Source organism: Ambystoma mexicanum, chromosome 12, assembly GCF_040938575.1.
Source record: "Ambystoma mexicanum isolate Mex_15411 chromosome 12, UKY_AmexF1_1, whole genome shotgun sequence".
Taxonomy (NCBI): Eukaryota; Metazoa; Chordata; class Amphibia; order Caudata; family Ambystomatidae; genus Ambystoma; species Ambystoma mexicanum.
In genome coordinates this window covers 175,506,046-175,525,745 of record NC_090936.1, presented here as the reverse complement: position 1 = coordinate 175,525,745, position 19,700 = coordinate 175,506,046, and the positions used below count along the sequence as shown (strand labels likewise).

The 19,700-nt window shown below is 46.3% G+C and overlaps 1 long non-coding RNA gene across 1 annotated transcript in view; it reads left to right on the top strand.

Annotated features, from left to right (window-relative positions):
- Window positions 1-19,019, top strand: part of LOC138513418 (uncharacterized) — a 76,463-nt gene extending 57,444 nt beyond the window's left edge. The window contains exon 2 of the long non-coding RNA XR_011281756.1: window positions 18,146-19,019. This is a non-coding gene — a long non-coding RNA (uncharacterized lncRNA). The remainder of the gene's footprint in view (window positions 1-18,145) is intronic.
- The last annotated feature ends 681 nt before the right edge of the window (window positions 19,020-19,700 follow it).

Genomic DNA, 19,700 nt, shown 5'->3' with positions numbered 1-19,700 from the left:
TACGACAAGGTAACCAAGATCTCTTATCTTATATTGCCACCTTTAATAGGCTGGTTGTAGAAACGGGGTGGCCCGAAAATAAAAGGATCACACTATTTCATCGAGGCCTGCGCGGAGAACTTAAGGATGTTCTAGCTCAAATTGTAAATCCACCTCAAGCCTGCGCAGAATACATAGACTTAGTGGTCCAACTTGACCACAGACTGCAAACTAGAAAAGCAGATCAGTCCAAGTTTGAAACTCGAGTGCTGATCAAAACTCACGCTAACCCTAAGAGTACCGACGTTTCAGAACCTATGCAGATCGGCGGTGTTAAAAGACCATTGATGCAGAAGGAACGAGAGAGAAGACGGCAAAAGCAACTATGTCTCTATTGCGGGGCTTCTGGACACTTTCTACGAGACTGCCCGGTAAAGTCACCTAAGAAGGTGGTTGGAGCCACGGACAACAATTTAATAGAACCTGATTCGGGAAACGGTCAAACCCGACAAGCGTAGAGGTCCGCTTGCCGAGCTTGAAAACAGACTCTTTGACCTCGCATTTTGTCATGCCAATGGTGCTCGTGGACCCGAAACAGCCTCAGCAGTTGCATGCTATAAAAGCATACAACGACAGTGGAGGTATTGGAAACTACGTAGATCGTGAATTGGCCTCCAGGATTAATCTTCCTCTCCGTCCGAAAGTTAACAAGGTTGTCATTACTACAGTAGATGGAACCGAAATAGCCTCAGGGCCGGTAACACATTCCACTACAGAAATTACACTAGTGGGACAGGATGGACATCGGGAAGCAATTGTGTTCGATGTAATCAAGGCCCCACAATTTCAAGTAATTCTAGGAATCCCTTGGTTAGAAACACATAATCCTCGAATTGACTGGCGAGCAAAGAGAATAACCTTTCCTGATTGTGAACTGACTTGTTATCCAAGAATTCCAGATATGGGTCTGGCCACAGTAACTTCCACCACGATACAACTACTGGTTGAATACCAAGAGTTCCAAGACGTTTTTAAAAAAGAACAGGCAAACACGTTACCTCCCCACCGGTCGTACGATTGTCAAATCGACCTGGTACCCAATGCTCAACCGCCCTGTAGTAGGATTTATGCTCTTACTGAACCTGAGAATGTTCATTTGCGTCAGTATTTAGATCAGTATCTTGCCAACGGTTTTATTCGCCCGTCAAAGTCTCCTGTTTCCTCAGCTCTGTTCTTCGTGCCGAAAAAAGAAGGCGACCTTAGAACATGTATTGACTACCACGCCCTAAATCAAATAACGATTAAGAATCATTATCCTCTGCCTCTGATCCCTGAACTTCTTTACCAGGTAAAAGATGCTTGTATATACACCAAGTTAGATCTCCGAGGAGCTTATCACCTCGTACGTATAAAAGAAGGCGACGAATGGAAGACTGCATTCCACACCAAATATGGGCTCTTTGAATATCAGGTGATGCCCTTCAGATTATGCAACGCACTTGCCACCTTTCAATACTTTATGAATGATGTTCTTCGGGAACTTATCGATGTTTGTGTCATCGTATATATCGATGACATCCTGGTATACTCCTCCTCGGAATCCGAACAGAGAAAACATGTCAGGGCAGTTCTTGAGAAATTGCACCAGCACAACCTGTTTGCGAAACTCGAAAAATGCGTTTTTCATACCACAGAGGTCGAGTTTCTCGGATTCATCCTGACACCTAAAGGAGTCCGAATGGACTCGCGAAAGGTGGACGCCATCCTCAAATGGCCATCGCCTAACTCTGTTAAGGGGGTTCAGAGTATGCTTGGTTTTGCCAATTTCTATCGAAGATTCATCCCGGAATTTTCTCGAGTCGTTCAACCCATAACAGCCCTCTTACGGAAGAATAAACGTTTCGAATGGACTCCTGAGGCAGAACAGGCCTTTCAAGACCTAAAGACCAAATTCACCTCCGCCCCTGTATTGAAGCATCCGCGCCCAGATCTCCCTTACATTGGTGAAACCGACGCTTCCAGTTTGGCCATGGGTGCTGTCTTTTCTCAAAGGGACCCAGAAACTAACCAGATGCACCCTGTAGCCTTTTGGTCCAGGAAATTCACGGCTCCTGAAATCAATTACGCAATAACCGACAAAGAATTACTAGCTATTAAGTCCGCCTTCAAGGCTTGGCGTCATTACCTCCTCGGCGCAAGAAACACCATTACAGTGATTACAGATCACAGGAATTTTCATTATCTAAAAACGGCCAAAGCCCAATCATCCCGCCAACTCCGATGGGCTTTATTCTTTGCAGAATTTGATTTCATAATCACCTACCGCCCTGGTTGCAAGAATGGCAAAGCGGACGCTTTATCCCGGATTGGAATGGATGAAACAAATTCAAACTTAGAACCAGTACCAATTATACCCGAACAAAGAATTTTAGGCTTGACCTCTTTACAAACTATAGAGGACATTCAAACTCGAGTTAAACAACTTTTAAATTCCACAGCCTTGCAAGAATCGACTCAAAAGGGGTCACACTTTTCCGTTAATAACGATTTACCGTACTTCCAGGGGCGGTTATTTCTGCCCAACAAAGAACTGCAAGAATTGGTCATTCCTCACTATCATGATACATTAATGGAAGCACATCCTGGTATCGCAAAAACTGAGGAAAAGATCAAACGACAATTCTGGTGGCCATCCTGGAGAAAAGACATAAAATCTTTTGTGATGTCTTGCAGAGTTTGTGCCCAAAATAAAGGTCAAAAGAAGAGACCAGCCGGTCTCCTACAACCCTTGGATATTCCACCGGCCCCTTGGCACACCTTGTCAATGGACTTTATTACCGACCTGCCTCATTGCTATGGATATAACACTATCTTGGTAATCGTGGATCTGTTCTCCAAGATGGCCCACTTTATCCCTTTAAAAAGGGTACCTTCAGCCTCCATCTTGGCCAAGGAATTTTTGGAAAACATAGTTCGTATGCATGGTTTTCCATCCATATTAATCTCAGACCGAGGAAGCCAATTTATTTCCCATTTTTGGAGGAAATGTTGCCAACTGGCACAAATTGATGTACGCTTATCCACTAGTCACCACCCCCAGACCGATGGTCAAACCGAGAGGACTAACCAAACCCTTGAACAATATCTTCGGTGCATGTTGCATCAATCTGAAAACAGCTGGAAAGATATTCTATGGATCGCAGAGTATGCATATAACAATTCTGTACATTCTGGAACAGGACAAACCCCTTTTTACACCTTGTATGGTCATCATCCTAGAACCTCAGACCTAGGCCCTCCTCAAAACCTGGAAATGCCTGCAGTTGATCATTTGCATTCTACTATAACCCGAGCCTTCAAGGAAGCTACAACTCATTTGCAACAAGCCAAGATAAAATACAAAGAAAATGCTGATCTACATCGGAGTGAAGCACCTTCGTACCAGATTGGAGATCAGGTGTGGCTGGCAACCAAGCATTTGCCTCTCAAAGGACTGCAGACTTTTAATCCCAGATACATTGGACCCTATCCCATCAAAGCTATAATTAACCCGGTGGCCTTTAAACTCGATCTACCAGCCAACATGCGAATTCATCCCGTTTTTCATGCATCACTGTTAAAACCGGTGCAGCCTGGAACCAGACTAAGCAAACCACCTGAACCAATTCAAATCGATGAGGAATTAGAATTTGAAGTTAAGGACATATTGGATTCCAAAATGTTAAAATCAAAACTCTTCTATCTAGTTGATTGGAAGGGGTACGGACCTCAGGAAAGATCTTGGGAACCAATTGACCATGTACACGCCCCGCGATTAGTGCAAAGATTCCACCGAAAATTCCCAAGCAAGCCGAAACCCCCGGAAAGGACGACCTTGGGAGGGGGTACTGTCATGATGCCTACCTCCAAGGTGCCAGACAAGACCCAGCTACCCCAGAGGCAGACATCATGTCTTCAAGGGAAGTCACAACAGCCTCAAGTAGGGGCTCTTTGGACTCAGTCCTGGCGCCTTTGGCGCCAGGCTCATATCGGGCCACAATCCTGGCGCCATAGGCGCCAGGCTCATAAAAGGGGACTTTGTGTTAAAGGTGCTTAGTGTTAACTTACCTGATGCAGACCATGCTGCAACATCTAGGCCTTCTGAGGCCTGAATGGGACTACTTTATCTTTGGAACTACTTAACCACAGGGGTGTGGTCAGGGGAGGAATACATACCTGAGAGGAAGGATACATACCTGGAACTACTTTGAAGGCTATTTAAGCCACGCCCAAGCAGCAACTCACGCTTCGCGTTGTTCTGCATCTAGCAGCTGGACGCTCACTGTGTTTGCTCCTGCATTCTGTCTTCTGCCACTCCTGCCAGCATCCTGGAACACCTGCAAAGAGAGAAGAGAAGAGAAAAGGGTAAAGAAGAGTCCTTACCTGCTAAATCCGCATTCCGGAGACATCTCGCCGACGGTCCTGAAAAGGAAGACATCCATTTAAAAGCACATCGCATCGATCGCTGCAGCGCCGCATCTCACTCACCTGTACAAGGTACCACCACGTTCTACGGCGACATCTGGACTCGCAGCCACATCACCGCGCCTAGGGAGAAAAATACAAGAATAAAGGTGAGAGGGGAAAGAAAACTAGGAAACCTTAATTTCCATTACAAAGCTTACCTGTTGGGTTATTCCAACTTCATTTCAGGTCGGTGCCGCATCCTGGCATTTCCGGACCCCGGCCCCTATGGGGAAAAAAGACATCAGCGTTAGTGGGCGCATGAAAAGACGTTACCCAACGCCCATTAAAGACTTACCTGATTTCTTTTGGATTGATCTTTGTTTCGGGTCGGTGCCGCATCCAGGCATTTCCGGACCCCGGCCCCTATGGGGAAAAAAGACATCAGCGTTAGTGGGCGCATGAAAAGACATTACCCAAACGCCCATTAAAGACTTACCTGATTTCTTCTGGATTGAGCTTCGTTTCGGGTCGGTGCCGCATCCAGGCATTTCCGGACCCCGGCCCCTATGGGGAAAAAAGACATCAGCGTTAGTGAGCGCATTGATACAAGGACACTGAGAGAACTCTCATCAAGCTCACCAGAGTCTCATTCTTCGGTTCCACAGCTCTTCTCGGAATAGTTTCCGCACCTGAAAAAGAGACAACGAACAATTATTATTGCGTAATCATACTCATTAACAGAATCCTTACGGTACTATACCGGGAAAACAAAACTTGAACCCTCTACAATCAAAATCCCAGTGAAGTAACTGGATACAACGCGCCCCTGCATGAGAAGCAGGATGGAGAGCTCAACCTTTCAAACCCTAAGGTGAGACTTCACGTGGGGGTCGCAGGAGGGTTTTGTAGAGGGGTGAGAAGGGAGCGGATTGTTAATACTCCCTTTTCACATACAGAAAGATATTCCTGCGAGCCAGACAAGCCAGATTCGAAGGTCCGGTCCAGTCCATCTTCCGGGTCCTGCGCTTCACCATAGAAGAAGCAACAACACTCCAAACCAGACCTGCGCCTCCGTGGGAGTCAGATGAGCGTAACAATAAATGACAGTTGAGTGAAGAAACAAATAATATTTTTTATGAACATCATTCAGAGGGTACAAATGTGTGGTACAAACTCATGAAGGCCATTAGCAGGGCACAATTAAATGAATCATGTTATATATGTGGGCTTAATCCGCATGCGGTTGGCACACCCAGATTGTTCTCATCGCAGGAATGCCAACTTTAGAGGCACAGTGCTTAGCACATTTAATAACTTGCAGGATACAGGAGCAGTTCCATGGAGACACAGTTCAAATAAACATGGAAAAGAGGTCAAAATATGAGTGCGAAGGGATGGAAAGATATGAGGAATAACAGCGTCTAGCAAAAACTGTCACGACTCGCTCCCTTCGCTCCCGTTCCCACCATTTGGGGGCATGATTTGGGGTTTATTCCCTACTGGACTTTTCCTCTGAACTTTATGCTACAGTGCTGTGATGATTTGGGAGCGCTAAATCCCTATTTTCCCAGCTACTTCCCTTCCGGATCCATTCCAGGTTTTTGGCAGCCAGCATGCTTCTTTAACCAAATGACTATGCTTCCCAGAATGCCTGGCCCACTGCTCCACCTCCACCCTTGCAACACAAGGTTGGGTGGAGGATAGGTAACAGCTGTGGCGGCAGGTGCAGCTATCAGCACACCCGAGGCGTGTGCTCGTTAAGCAGCTTTAAAAGCCTCAGTCTTACTTCAGTCCAGCGCTGGTCATCGTTTGCAGTGTTCCTGTTTTTGACTAGTCCCTGGTTCCTTGCCTTTGTACCTACTTCCTTGTTCCTGTTTTCTTGTTTCCTCCGCCCTGAATTTCGGATTCATGCGCTAATTGATTTCTGCTCCCTTGATTCCCTTTTTGCTTTCCTCTGTTTGCAGGCAGCAATTCTCAGTGCTTTCCCCTTTTAGATGCAGCCCAGTTTGTCTGTGTTCTATATTTCTTTGACTCTGTCCTTTGCTGCTGTTACCCATTTGCCTTAGCCTTCCTCTTAGTTTAGTTTCCTGTCTTTTCCTTGGAGGGGTAGGGAGAAGTTTGCATAGGTTATTTCGTTTTTTCCCTGCTCCTGATCCTTACTTTCTAGAGGATCCATTCCATGTTTTCCACTGCACTTCTGCATTTATTTTCCCTTTGATTATTAGGTGTGGTGTGCGGTAGTAGCTAGCTCCTGTGTGAATGCTTATGTTTTCCTCACTATTTTGTATACACAATTCCCACTTAGGTATTTAGTTTTCCTTCCATTGCTGTTCTAGCCTTTCGGGGTCCCAGTTTCTTCAACAGGATTCGTGGGCTAGCTGACATTCAAGAGGTTTATCTCGTCCTCGTGAGTACAGTTCTTAAGTTCCCTTATGTAATACCATCAAGAGTGTTAGTACACAGATCCTGTCATTGCTTGCCCTCCACGTGGGTTTAGCGCTGTCAGTACCTGTAACAGCAATTGGGGGTAAGGCGCTTGCCGACTTTCCTCGCGGTCAGGTGCTTACCCCACATCCCTTTTCATATATTGGTTTTGATGTCACACTCTATTTGCACTCCTGGGTTCTAGCATACCTGAGTCGTAGTTCCTGGGTGCACATTTCCCTTGCCATATTCGCTGCCTTTGTACTCGCCTGACTAATCCTGACAGTATGACCAGCCCAAAATTCCCATTGAATATGGCAAGTTTAAGAAAGAAAGGCAGCAAGGCCTCTAACAAGTTTGTACAGAAAGCTTCCCCTACGTTTACCCGTGACAATCAAATCACTAGTCCTGACTCCAATGAACTCCTTGTCACGAATGGGCATTTACGTGCAAAGTATTTTTCCCATAGGATGGCACATCCTACATGGCCTGATCCTAGTTCTATCTTTGGTTTTGATCCCGATTCTATGTCAGCACAAGCCTTAGCCGCAGAAAACAACACACTGTTAGACTTATTATACGAGAGTACCTCTGTTGTTGAACCCCATGATTCCAGTTGTGCTTCACCTCAGATAGAACAGTTTCATGATACCAACATAAAGAATGGAGGGGTTTCTTGCATAACTTCTGTTTTCTACCCTCAGTCTAACGCATACTCCGTTGCACAGGTACATACTGTAGTCCCTAATGCCAAGAGGTCTAATGTCAATAGTTTGTTTAAGGGAAACACAGACCAAGTTGGAAAGATAAACTATAAATCACAGAACCTGCAAGCAGTAGAGGACAATGTACAATCGATGCACATCCAGATTGCTAGTGCAGGATCCAGCCCTGATGCCACTATGCTTCCCCCTGTGCCTACTGATAGTGATGTACAGTTAATGCAGGGCATGCTAAGAGCTAAACTTGAGAAGTTAAGACAAGAACTCATTTCTGCACAAGAGGAAAATAAAACCTTACACTCTTTACTGAATACACCTCAGACTTTTTCTGTTGATGTGGAGGAAGTGAACACTGTTCAGCCCCTGAGGGCAGAGACTTTGGTAAACCATGATATTTGTCGATATGTTAGATCTATTGGGAGTGAAGGTCTTTCGTCTAGCACAGTGCTTAATCTAGGCACAGGTTCTAACATTTGTTCTGCTGTTTATCAGGGATTGCAGTTAGCTGAAGAGTTACAAGCCACTCCTTTACCAAAAATACCCTGTGTAGCAGTTTGTCATAATTCTGAGCTAGCACACATACAAGCTTCTGATTTCCAAACACAATCCACAATGGTGGCATACACAGATTCAGTCACTACCGTAGGCTTAGGCCCTGCTCTTGATACAGCTGCTGAGACTGAAGTAGATGTTAAAGCTGATGTGGAAAACAATGTTACCTCTGGGTTCACTCTTCCTTCTGCCACTTCTGATCAATACGAACAGTCAGAGACAGTACAGATTTCATGTTCTGATGGACTCATTCCACAGTATACTGAACCAAAGAACCGTCAGGCGGTTCCTGAACTGTTGATTGATAATCTGCCTCTTTCAGAAGCTAAAACAGAGGAATGGACAATAGACGAAATCCTGATTAACAGAGACTTTACTATGGTGATTCCACTGATTGATTTTGACTTCTACAAAGAAAAGGACTCTGTGTCACTGTTAAGTAGTGAGCCAGAGACAAGTAGGTAAGGTAACAAATGAGGTTTTATTTGTGCAGACCAAGGGTAATCAGTTCGGGTATAACCGGTCGTCTCTTCCAGAAACTTCAGCAAGAGTAATAAGGCAAAAATTAAAATGGGTCTTCCAGGCTGCTCGTAACACAAAACTCAAGAATGGCAAATTCCTTCTTCCAAAAATGATGATTATAACGTGTAGCTTAAACTTACAGTGTTCTAAACTAGATGCAGCTCATAACGTGGAAACACACACAGGACTGGTAGCCTTCCTTGCCTTTCGTTCCTTGCAAACCATCGGAGTAAAAGTCCTCCTTGATGCAACATGTGTTAGGGGTTCAAGCGTTTTCAGTCCACGCTTGAATGGTTCAGAGCCTCTCCTCCACGCTCTGCTGCAGGTTCCTGGACACAGCCGTTTCTGCGCTGTCCTCGGCTGCAATTCGCTAAATAAACAAAACTTTTCCCTTTTTCCGCTTTTGAGATTCCTTTCTCGTCAGGCGCCTTCAGCAGCTGGGCAGTCGGGAGTGACTGCAGGATCGGTACGGGGCACTCCGGTGAGAATTCCTTTTCCTTCTAATATGCCCACCGATATGGGTTAATGGTCTCGTCCCATTCAGAGCCCACTCCGTCAGCCTCTTTCCACTCCTGCAAAGCGAGAGACAAAGTAAAACGTTTTTGGGTGCTTTTAACCCCGATGTGCCTCCTCCCAAGTAATTAGTGTTGTGCCGTTCTAGCCCGGGGCTCTTCACACCTGATGCTAATGCCTCTCCTCCCGGCTTCAACCTTATGGAGTCAGTTTCGTTTTTAACCCCTGATTGCCCAGAACCCCCAGTGTATGGAAACGTGGTTTTTCGTCTTTTCTGTCTGTTGCCTATTTTCCTTTCCTGTCTTTCATTTTGGTTATGTGTGTAGTGGGACGTGCTGTCATGTATTATTGGTGTCTTTTCTTCTCCCGTTTTCCTTATTTTTGGTTGTGCTTTGATTAGTCTTACATTAGACTGTTGAGGCATTCTGGGAGATGTAGTCTCTCGCTCATTCATGTTCTTCAGTCGGTGTATTATATGAATTGGGTTGATAATAGATACCCCCTCGTCCCTCCTGTCTTGTTCAATAGTGGCCGCTACTATGTCCTCATCACATACTCCCCCCAAGGACTTATGCCGTTCGGGCATAACTAAGGCTCGGGACAGGTAGTCCGCCACCAACTGATACTTTCCGGGTTTGTGAACTGTCACGAAGTTGTACGGTTGTAGGGTTAAAAACCATCGTAGGACTCTATGGTTGGAGTCTTTCTGGGTCGCCAGCCACTTCAGAGGAGCATGATCGGTAAAAAGGGTGAACCGCCTTCCGAGGAGGTAATACCTTAGTGTTTCTACGGCCCACTTGATCGCTAGGCATTCCTTTTCTAGGGTACAGTACGGAAGCTCATGGGGCAAAAGCTTCCTACTGATGAATGCTATAGGACATAGGTCTTGTTCGGTACCCTGGGATAGTACTGCTCCTAGTCCACATCCCGAGGCATCAGTTTGTAAGAAAAACTCTCTGTCAAAGTTAGGACAATGTAGAACGGGTTTGGAGGAAATCATTTGTATCAATGTTTGAAAAGCTTGTTTTGCCTCAGGAGTAATGTGCAGGGTTTTGTTTGTTTTCAGAGCGTCCGTAAGGGGGGCTGCTATGGTAGAGAAATGGGGCAGGAATCTCCTGTAGTACCCCACAAACCCTAGAAAAGCACGGATTTCCTTTCTGGTTTCAGGCATCCTTAGTTTTTGTATTGCTTGTATTTTGTCCAGCAAAGGGGTTACGATTCCCCCTCCCACTTCATACCCCAAATATCTTGTGGTTTGGGTTGCCAGTTTCGATTTTTTTGGGTTAATGTGTAAACCGGCCTCTTTTAGTGCTTTTATGACTTGGGTTAATTGATATAAATGTTCCTTCCAGGTTTTGCTGAAGATAATAATATCGTCTAGATATGCAGCCGCATATTGCTCGTGTGGCTTCAGGATTTTATCCATTAAGGCCTGGAAGGTTGCTGGAGCCCCATGGAGCCCAAAGGGCAGAACAGTAAATTGGAACAGGCCCTGGGGTGTAGCAAACGCTGTCTTTTCTTGGTCGGCGGGTTCGAGGGGAATCTGCCAATAGCCCTTTGTTAAGTCCAGGGTGCTCAGAAAAACTGCTGATCCAAGTCTTTCTAAGAGCTCATCAATTCTGGGCATGGGATATGCTTCATATTTTGAAATAGCATTCAGTTGCCTAAAGTCCATACAAAACCTGGAGGAACCGTCCGGTTTTGGCACTAAGACGACTGGAGAACACCAGGCGCTTTTTGAGGGCACAATGGTTCCTAGAGCCAGCATCTCATCTATGTCTTTGGCGATCTCCCCACGTTTTGCCTCTGGAATTCGGTATGGCCTCAGGCGTACCGTTTTCCCTTCTTCTGTAGGTATGGAGTGGGTTGTCAAATGTGTCCGTCCGGGTATACCCGAAAAAGTTTCTGCTATCGGGTTCAGGGTAGTAAATAGTTCTGTTCTTTGGGAAGTATTTAATTGTTCTCCTAATTGTACGTCTTGTAATCCACTAGGGTGGTTTGGGACCAACTGTTCTGGGACGGATATATCTGATAAGGTTGAACACAACACCCCTGGTGTTCCTTCCTTCCATAGTTTAAGTAGATTAATATGATAGTTTTGGTATTTGTTTTTACGTTCGGATTGTTCCACCTCATAGTTCACTGGACCCAAGATTTTTGTTACCCGATAAGGTCCGTGCCATTGGGCCAACATTTTGTTTGTATGGGTGGGCAAAAGAACTAGTACTTTGTCGCCTACGTTCAAGGATCTGGGTCTGCTTCCTTGGTCATAGTATTTTTCTTGCTTTTCTTGTGTTCTACCCAGATTTTCTTGAGCGTAGTTCCTCAATTTCCCCAAATGATCCCTTAGATCTTGAACATAATCGGTGAGCGTTGTTTCTTCTTGTTGCTCCCAATTGTCCTTCAATAATCCTAACACTGACTTGGGTTGTCTCCCAAATAATAGTTCAAAAGGGGAGTACCCTGTGGATGATTGGGGTGTATCCCTCAGAACCATTAGTACCCATGGTAAAACCCGTTCCCATCCTACTCCAGTTGGGCTGGTGGTTCTTTTTATCATCTGTTTAATGGTCTTGTTATATCTTTCCACCAATCCATCCGTCTGTGGGTGGTAGACCGAGGTTTTCAGGTGTTGTATACCTAGGGTCTTACATACTTCCTTCATTACTGCTGACATGAAATTGCTTCCCTGATCTGTTACGATTTCCAGGGGTATTCCCACTCTTGCAAAGTAAGGTAATAGGACATCGCACACCTGTCTAGCTGAGATTCCCCTTAAAGGGAAGGCCTCAGGGTATCTGGTGGCGTAATCCACTACTACCAGTAGGAATCTGTATCCTCGACTAGAAGGTTCCAATGGGCCAACTATGTCCATTCCTATCCTTTGGAACGGCTCCTTGATCAAAGGCATTCGTTGCAAGGGGGCTCTGGCTGGTGTGTGATTACTTGTTTTCTGGCATATTGCACACTCCTGGCAATACTTGGCTATGTCTGCATAAATCCCTGGCCAATAGAAGTTCTGTAACACTCTTTTCCCCGTCATGTTTTCTGCTAGGTGTCCTCCCGTGGAATGATCATGGGCTAGTTGTATCAAGGTCTTCCGATAGGACTGGGGAACCAACAATTGTTCCTTCTCTTCATTTTCCGTTCCTCTGGTCACCCTATAGTACAACCCTTGGTTCTCCTTAAAATAAGGAGTGGTATTCGGGATTTGGCTTTTACTTAAGGCTTGTTCACGTGCCCGTTTTAGGGTTTCGTCTAGTCCGGATTCAGTCCGGAAGGATGGCAGATGATCCCCCACTCGCCAGTCTATAAGGGCTATTTCCTCCTCTCGCCTTCCATTTCGTTTGTCTTTCCTCTTCTGGGTTTTTGTGGGTTTTTCCCCTAGGTCTATCCCTTTTATCTCGGTTTGGGCGAATGGGGCTTCCCTTAACCATAAATCAAACTCGGGAATATCTGTCCCTATCAGGACGGGAGCTGGTAGGGTGGGGATAATGGCCACTTTAACCGGTAGCTCCTTCCCTTGTAATCCTAACACAATTTCTTTGGTTGGATACCCCTTAATATCCCCATGTACACATTTAATGTCAACTGAGCTCACCTGTCCTGGTTCTGGTTCGCTCACATGTGGTTGTATAGCAGTCTGCCGACTTCCGCTGTCCATCATAGCTTGTTGGGGCCGTCCATCCACTGTTACCTCAATCACATAGGGCTGTTTCTTCCGATTTCCATACTGTTGCAGGGTCCCAATTTCCATCGGTTCGGTTTTGTTTCTCTTGGCACAATATCGGGCGATGTGTCCCCATTCACCACATTCGAAGCATTGAGGCATCTGGCCCTTCATTGGAATGGAGCCGTTGTTTGGCCTCGGTTCTGTTCTTGTTCTTGGCTCCGGCCCGCCCATCCGGTTGTTACTGCGTAAGGCGGGAAGTTCGTGGTGTGGTCTTGTAGGTAGTGCTGATATATTACGAGGGGTTCCAGCCTTTTGATAGGCCGTGGCCACATCGATTGCTTCAGACAGTTTCAGGCGGTGATGTTGCCTAACCCACCTTTGTATGGGCCCTGGTAGGGCTTCGATGAATTGCTCCAGCATAATTTTTTCTTTTATTTGCTCAACTGTGGATGTATTAGTTTGCAACCATTTCTCCGTGAGGTCCTGTATTCGATAAAAGAGCTGTCTTGGGCTTTCGCCTGATTTTAGTCGGGTTTCCCGGAATTGCAACCTATAGGATTCATCGTCCATTCCCAATCTTTCCAGTACTGACTTTTTGATGTCGGCGTATGGGGTGTCCCCATTCGGATTGGCCGCTTGATATGCTCCTTGCATCACTCCCGTGAGAAGGGGCGCCAGGAAGAAGGACCACCGATCCTGTGGCCATTGTGCTGCTCGGGCTATCCTTTCAAAATTTACAAAGAAGAAACTGGGATCGTCTCCGGTCTGGTACTTTTGTAGCACTGTAGGGGGAATGGCTGGGTGGGACCGGTGTGCAGCCACTGATTCGCCTAGAATCCTCAGCGCTTCCCTGCCCTGCTCTTGGGCTACGGTTTGTACCTGGATGACTTGCTGTAGGGCTTGGCGGTCTGCTTGGGCTTGGTGTCCTTGCACCTGTACCAGTTGCTGCAACTGTTGTTGCCCCTCGGCCAGCGCCTTTATGACTGCCTCCATGGTCAATGGGATAGACGTGTCTCTGTGAATCCCACCGCTGCCACCACTGTTAAGTAGTGAGCCAGAGACAAGTAGGTAAGGTAACAAATGAGGTTTTATTTGTGCAGACCAAGGGTAATCAGTTCGGGTATAACCGGTCGTCTCTTCCAGAAACTTCAGCAAGAGTAATAAGGCAAAAATTAAAATGGGTCTTCCAGGCTGCTCGTAACACAAAACTCAAGAATGGCAAATTCCTTCTTCCAAAAATGATGATTATAACGTGTAGCTTAAACTTACAGTGTTCTAAACTAGATGCAGCTCATAACGTGGAAACACACACAGGACTGGTAGCCTTCCTTGCCTTTCGTTCCTTGCAAACCATCGGAGTAAAAGTCCTCCTTGATGCAACATGTGTTAGGGGTTCAAGCGTTTTCAGTCCACGCTTGAATGGTTCAGAGCCTCTCCTCCACGCTCTGCTGCAGGTTCCTGGACACAGCCGTTTCTGCGCTGTCCTCGGCTGCAATTCGCTAAATAAACAAAACTTTTCCCTTTTTCCGCTTTTGAGATTCCTTTCTCGTCAGGCGCCTTCAGCAGCTGGGCAGTCGGGAGTGACTGCAGGATCGGTACGGGGCACTCCGGTGAGAATTCCTTTTCCTTCTAATATGCCCACCGATATGGGTTAATGGTCTCGTCCCATTCAGAGCCCACTCCGTCAGCCTCTTTCCACTCCTGCAAAGCGAGAGACAAAGTAAAACGTTTTTGGGTGCTTTTAACCCCGATGTGCCTCCTCCCAAGTAATTAGTGTTGTGCCGTTCTAGCCCGGGGCTCTTCACACCTGATGCTAATGCCTCTCCTCCCGGCTTCAACCTTATGGAGTCAGTTTCGTTTTTAACCCCTGATTGCCCAGAACCCCCAGTGTATGGAAACGTGGTTTTTCGTCTTTTCTGTCTGTTGCCTATTTTCCTTTCCTGTCTTTCATTTTGGTTATGTGTGTAGTGGGACGTGCTGTCATGTATTATTGGTGTCTTTTCTTCTCCCGTTTTCCTTATTTTTGGTTGTGCTTTGATTAGTCTTACATTAGACTGTTGAGGCATTCTGGGAGATGTAGTCTCTCGCTCATTCATGTTCTTCAGTCGGTGTATTATATGAATTGGGTTGATAATAGATACCCCCTCGTCCCTCCTGTCTTGTTCAATAGTGGCCGCTACTATGTCCTCATCACAGTCACCCACTAAAGAAAGGGACTGCAAGGGTACAGCTCAGTCTTTGGTTACTGGTGCCAAGGAGTCTACTGCCCTAAAGGTGCCCTTCATTCCTGAGCCACCGATGGGTCTGTCAACTTCTGAGACTTCTGTCTGTCCTCTTACAACCATTGACTCTTCTATGATTCAATCCACAGCCCTGCAGTCATCTTTGGCACACCTGTCTTCAACCAATGAACCGCTGCCATGTCTGCCATTTACTCAAGAGCCAGTCCCAAAGACCTGGACATGCTTGTATCCAGCAACCGAGATTGCTCCAGCTTGCATGCCTTCAGCCTCAAGGTTTCCCCTGACCTGCCTGTCTTCAGCTACAGTGACTCATCCTGCAGATCATCCTTCAGCTTTAGAGCCTCCGGTAGTCCATCAAAAGAGCATGTCTTCAGTCCCGGAGTATACTGAGTATTTGCCTTCAGTTCATGAGACGCCTGTATCCTGCATAGCCTCGCTGCCAATATCAGAGGTATACCTGTCTACACCATCAGATTCTGCTGTATTTTCTTCTGCTCCAGCGATTCCTCCTGAATCCCAACCATTTACAGTCGATGAACGTCTAGCCTGCCTTTCTTTTGCTTCAGGAGGAGCACCAGAATGCCTGCCTTTTCCACAAGACGATTCTCCCAACTGCTTCACTTTAGCATCAGAGCCTCCTAAAGATGCAGCATCAGAGTTTGAGACTTTTGCCAGCTCCCGCTTTAGAGTCATCAAGCTGGACCAAGTGGTGAGTCAGAACCACTCACTTGGGTGTGCACAAGGGGTGGTGCAGACTGGCGTATTACCTACAGGACTTGTGCAACAGAATTCCGCCAAGAAGCACCAGTCGGCTGCTAGTAGCCAAAGGAAGGGAATGACTGCTGCAGTTCAAGATGTGTCTGTTATTGCTCCTTCTGCGAGTCTGCCTGAAATACCAAGTACTGCGTCTATCACTCCTATCAGGATGCCAAACATCCCTGCTGTGGTATCCCACGTGAAACAAAGTGGCTACACGACTGTCACCAGGAGAACTAGCCTTGTACAACCCATTGGACTTTCAGGTCTCCAAGGCGTAGAACATGTGCAGTCAAACCTTAGTCACTTTCAACCACAAGCCTTTTCCCAGATGGATGACAGAAGGAAATCTGAACCTCTACCTCAGCCACCACCTTCTCTAATGGCTGAGCATAAACCTTTCCTGAAGCCAGCATTTTCCTCACCTCCCGCATGTCCACTCTCGGCCGAAAGGCTAACAGAGCTTCTACCATTGCCTAAGGCAGGTTGCACCAGCCTGCCTCCCTCCTCAAAGACTTATAAGTGTCCACTCCCAGTGACTGAGCTTCCTGGACTTTCCAGCTCTGCTTCTGGTCCTGCAAGTCCTTCATGCCTTTCTTCGAACCATGAGTCTCTTCCTCACCAGAAGCCACCGTTTCCATCAGTACCATCTCCAAAGACAAAGCACTCCTATCATGGAAGTCCATCTGCCTTTGCCCACAGGCCACCTTTTCCATCAGTGCCACCTCCAAAGAAAAAGCACTCCCATCATGGAAAGAAGATGTCTCGTGCGGGTGGCGGGCACCCGAAGCCGGCCGTAGGAGGGGGTATACTGTCACGACTCGCTCCCTTCGCTCCCATTCCCACCATTTGGGGGCATGATTTGGGGTTTATTCCCTACTGGACTTTTCCTCTGAACTTTATGCTACAGTGCTGTGATGATTTGGGAGCGCTAAATCCCTATTTTCCCAGCTACTTCCCTTCCGGATCCATTCCAGGTTTTTGGCAGCCAGCATGCTTCTTTAACCAAATGACTATGCTTCCCAGAATGCCTGGCCCACTGCTCCACCTCCACCCTTGCAACACAAGGTTGGGTGGAGGATAGGTAACAGCTGTGGCGGCAGGTGCAGCTATCAGCACACCCGAGGCGTGTGCTCGTTAAGCAGCTTTAAAAGCCTCAGTCTTACTTCAGTCCAGCGCTGGTCATCGTTTGCAGTGTTCCTGTTTTTGACTAGTCCCTGGTTCCTTGCCTTTGTACCTACTTCCTTGTTCCTGTTTTCTTGTTTCCTCCGCCCTGAATTTCGGATTCATGCGCTAATTGATTTCTGCTCCCTTGATTCCCTTTTTGCTTTCCTCTGTTTGCAAGCAGCAATTCTCAGTGCTTTCCCCTTTTAGATGCAGCCCAGTTTGTCTGTGTTCTATATTTCTTTGACTCTGTCCTTTGCTGCTGTTACCCATTTGCCTTAGCCTTCCTCTTAGTTTAGTTTCCTGTCTTTTCCTTGGAGGGGTAGGGAGAAGTTTGCATAGGTTATTTCGTTTTTTCCCTGCTCCTGATCCTTACTTTCTAGAGGATCCATTCCATGTTTTCCACTGCACTTCTGCATTTATTTTCCCTTTGATTATTAGGTGTGGTGTGCGGTAGTAGCTAGCTCCTGTGTGAATGCTTATGTTTTCCTCACTATTTTGTATACACAATTCCCACTTAGGTATTTAGTTTTCCTTCCATTGCTGTTCTAGCCTTTCGGGGTCCCAGTTTCTTCAACAGGATTCGTGGGCTAGCTGACATTCAAGAGGTTTATCTCATCCTCGTGAGTACAGTTCTTAAGTTCCCTTATGTAATACCATCAAGAGTGTTAGTACACAGATCCTGTCATTGCTTGCCCTCCACGTGGGTTTAGCGCTGTCAGTACCTGTAACAGCAATTGGGGGTAAGGCGCTTGCCGACTTTCCTCGCGGTCAGGTGCTTACCCCACATCCCTTTTCATATATTGGTTTTGATGTCACACTCTATTTGCACTCCTGGGTTCTAGCATACCTGAGTCGTAGTTCCTGGGTGCACATTTCCCTTGCCATATTCGCTGCCTTTGTACTCGCCTGACTAATCCTGACAAAAACACAGATAATTTTGGAGCGTGCAACATTCTGGAACAAGAAATGCGTGAAGGGGCAAGCTGTGTTCAATGCTGAGGGACTAATGGGATTTACAGAAGAAATGATGCACACCGATGAAATTTGTAAAAATGTGTGGGCACTGCATGTTAATAAGTTGACAGGTCTGCATCAACATGATCAACCCGTAAAAGCACAGAAGCTCACTCGATCTTGTTCTTTTTCAGAGACAAAGGGAGTGTGCCCGTTGGCACCAACAGCAACTCCAACCAGACTTACACGATGCCAGCACTAAGTGAGGGCATAACCACTATCATGGATTTCCTATGGCAGTGCGGCAACAAGGCCTACTTCTATCTACCATCCTCTTGGAGTGGCCTCTGTTCACTGGTAACTTTGCATGCTCCTGTAATGATGGCACCTGAGAAGCATGTGCAATTGGCCAAAGGACGATCCCAATCCATTGAGCTGCCCCCAACAGTTATAGAACACACAGACTCACCTATGAGTGAAAAGAAAGAAGCATTCCGGATACTTTTCAGAGGAAGCCGACAAAACCTTGAAGAAGGTGCCGGCTCAATATCGTTTATTTTCCAAAACCGAGCTATTCTTGACTTCATAGCTGGCACCAGGGGTATATACTGCTATCAGTTCAAAATGGCTCCAGATCATATGCTGGAATCTGATGGAGCTTTCTAATGCCAATGAAAATGGACTCAACGCAATATGTGAAGAGCTTTGTACACTCAGGCTTGCAGTACTACAGAACCTTGTGGTGCTTGACCTACCAACAGCAATGGAGGGTGGGGTTTATAGGAAAGTAGGGAGCATGTGCAGTACATATGTACCTCCCAATGGCAAACAATGGATCCTTAACCTTCGCCATCAAACAGATGACCAAGTTGACAATGGACATGGAGAGAGCAGAAGGAATCGCCAAGGATGATGACTGGCTGACAGTTCTAACATCATGGATGCCACAGTGGCTAATTAATGTGTTGTTTCCTATGCTTGTTCTTTTAATAATATTGTGGTATACTTATCAGATAATAGTAACTTGTTGTGTGTCCCATGATAATAAAAGTACCCTCATTGCAGTAATGACAGGTAGTGCCACTCCTCGTTGGAAAGATAAAAGCTGTCAAACAGACAAACCACCAAAGGTAGGAGAATAGGTATCCAATAAATAGACATCGTTGCTCAGAAGATGCCCTTTGGTCACCACCCCCGATCCAGCCAATTACCTTGAGTGCTATATACATATCAAATCAGACTAGCCAACCAGCTACTTAAGATGCACCCCCTCAGACTATGCCATATTCGGTAGAGATTTTAGAGATATACATAAAATATGGACACACAGGAGTGTCTATGACTGGCAAGGAGAGAAAGAAGACTATAAGAGGAAGTTGAGAGAAAGGGGGGAATGTTGGGGAGTATGAGAATATGGGGGATTACAACAGCATTAGAGAGTACATCCAGTGCCCTATACGTACATGAAAATAAAGCTGCGAAAGTCCTTGTAAAAGTCAGCAAGCAGCATGGAAGATGGAAGCGACGCCACACACACACACACACACACACACACACACACACACACGCACGCACGCACGCACACACACACGCGCACACACACACACACACACACACACACACACACACACACACACACACGACCCCACCCCCACCCCTCAACTAAGCCTTTGCAAGGAAGTATACACATATCTCAACTGTAACATTCCAGAGCACATAGTTATTAAATGCTGCACAGTGATTAGCTAA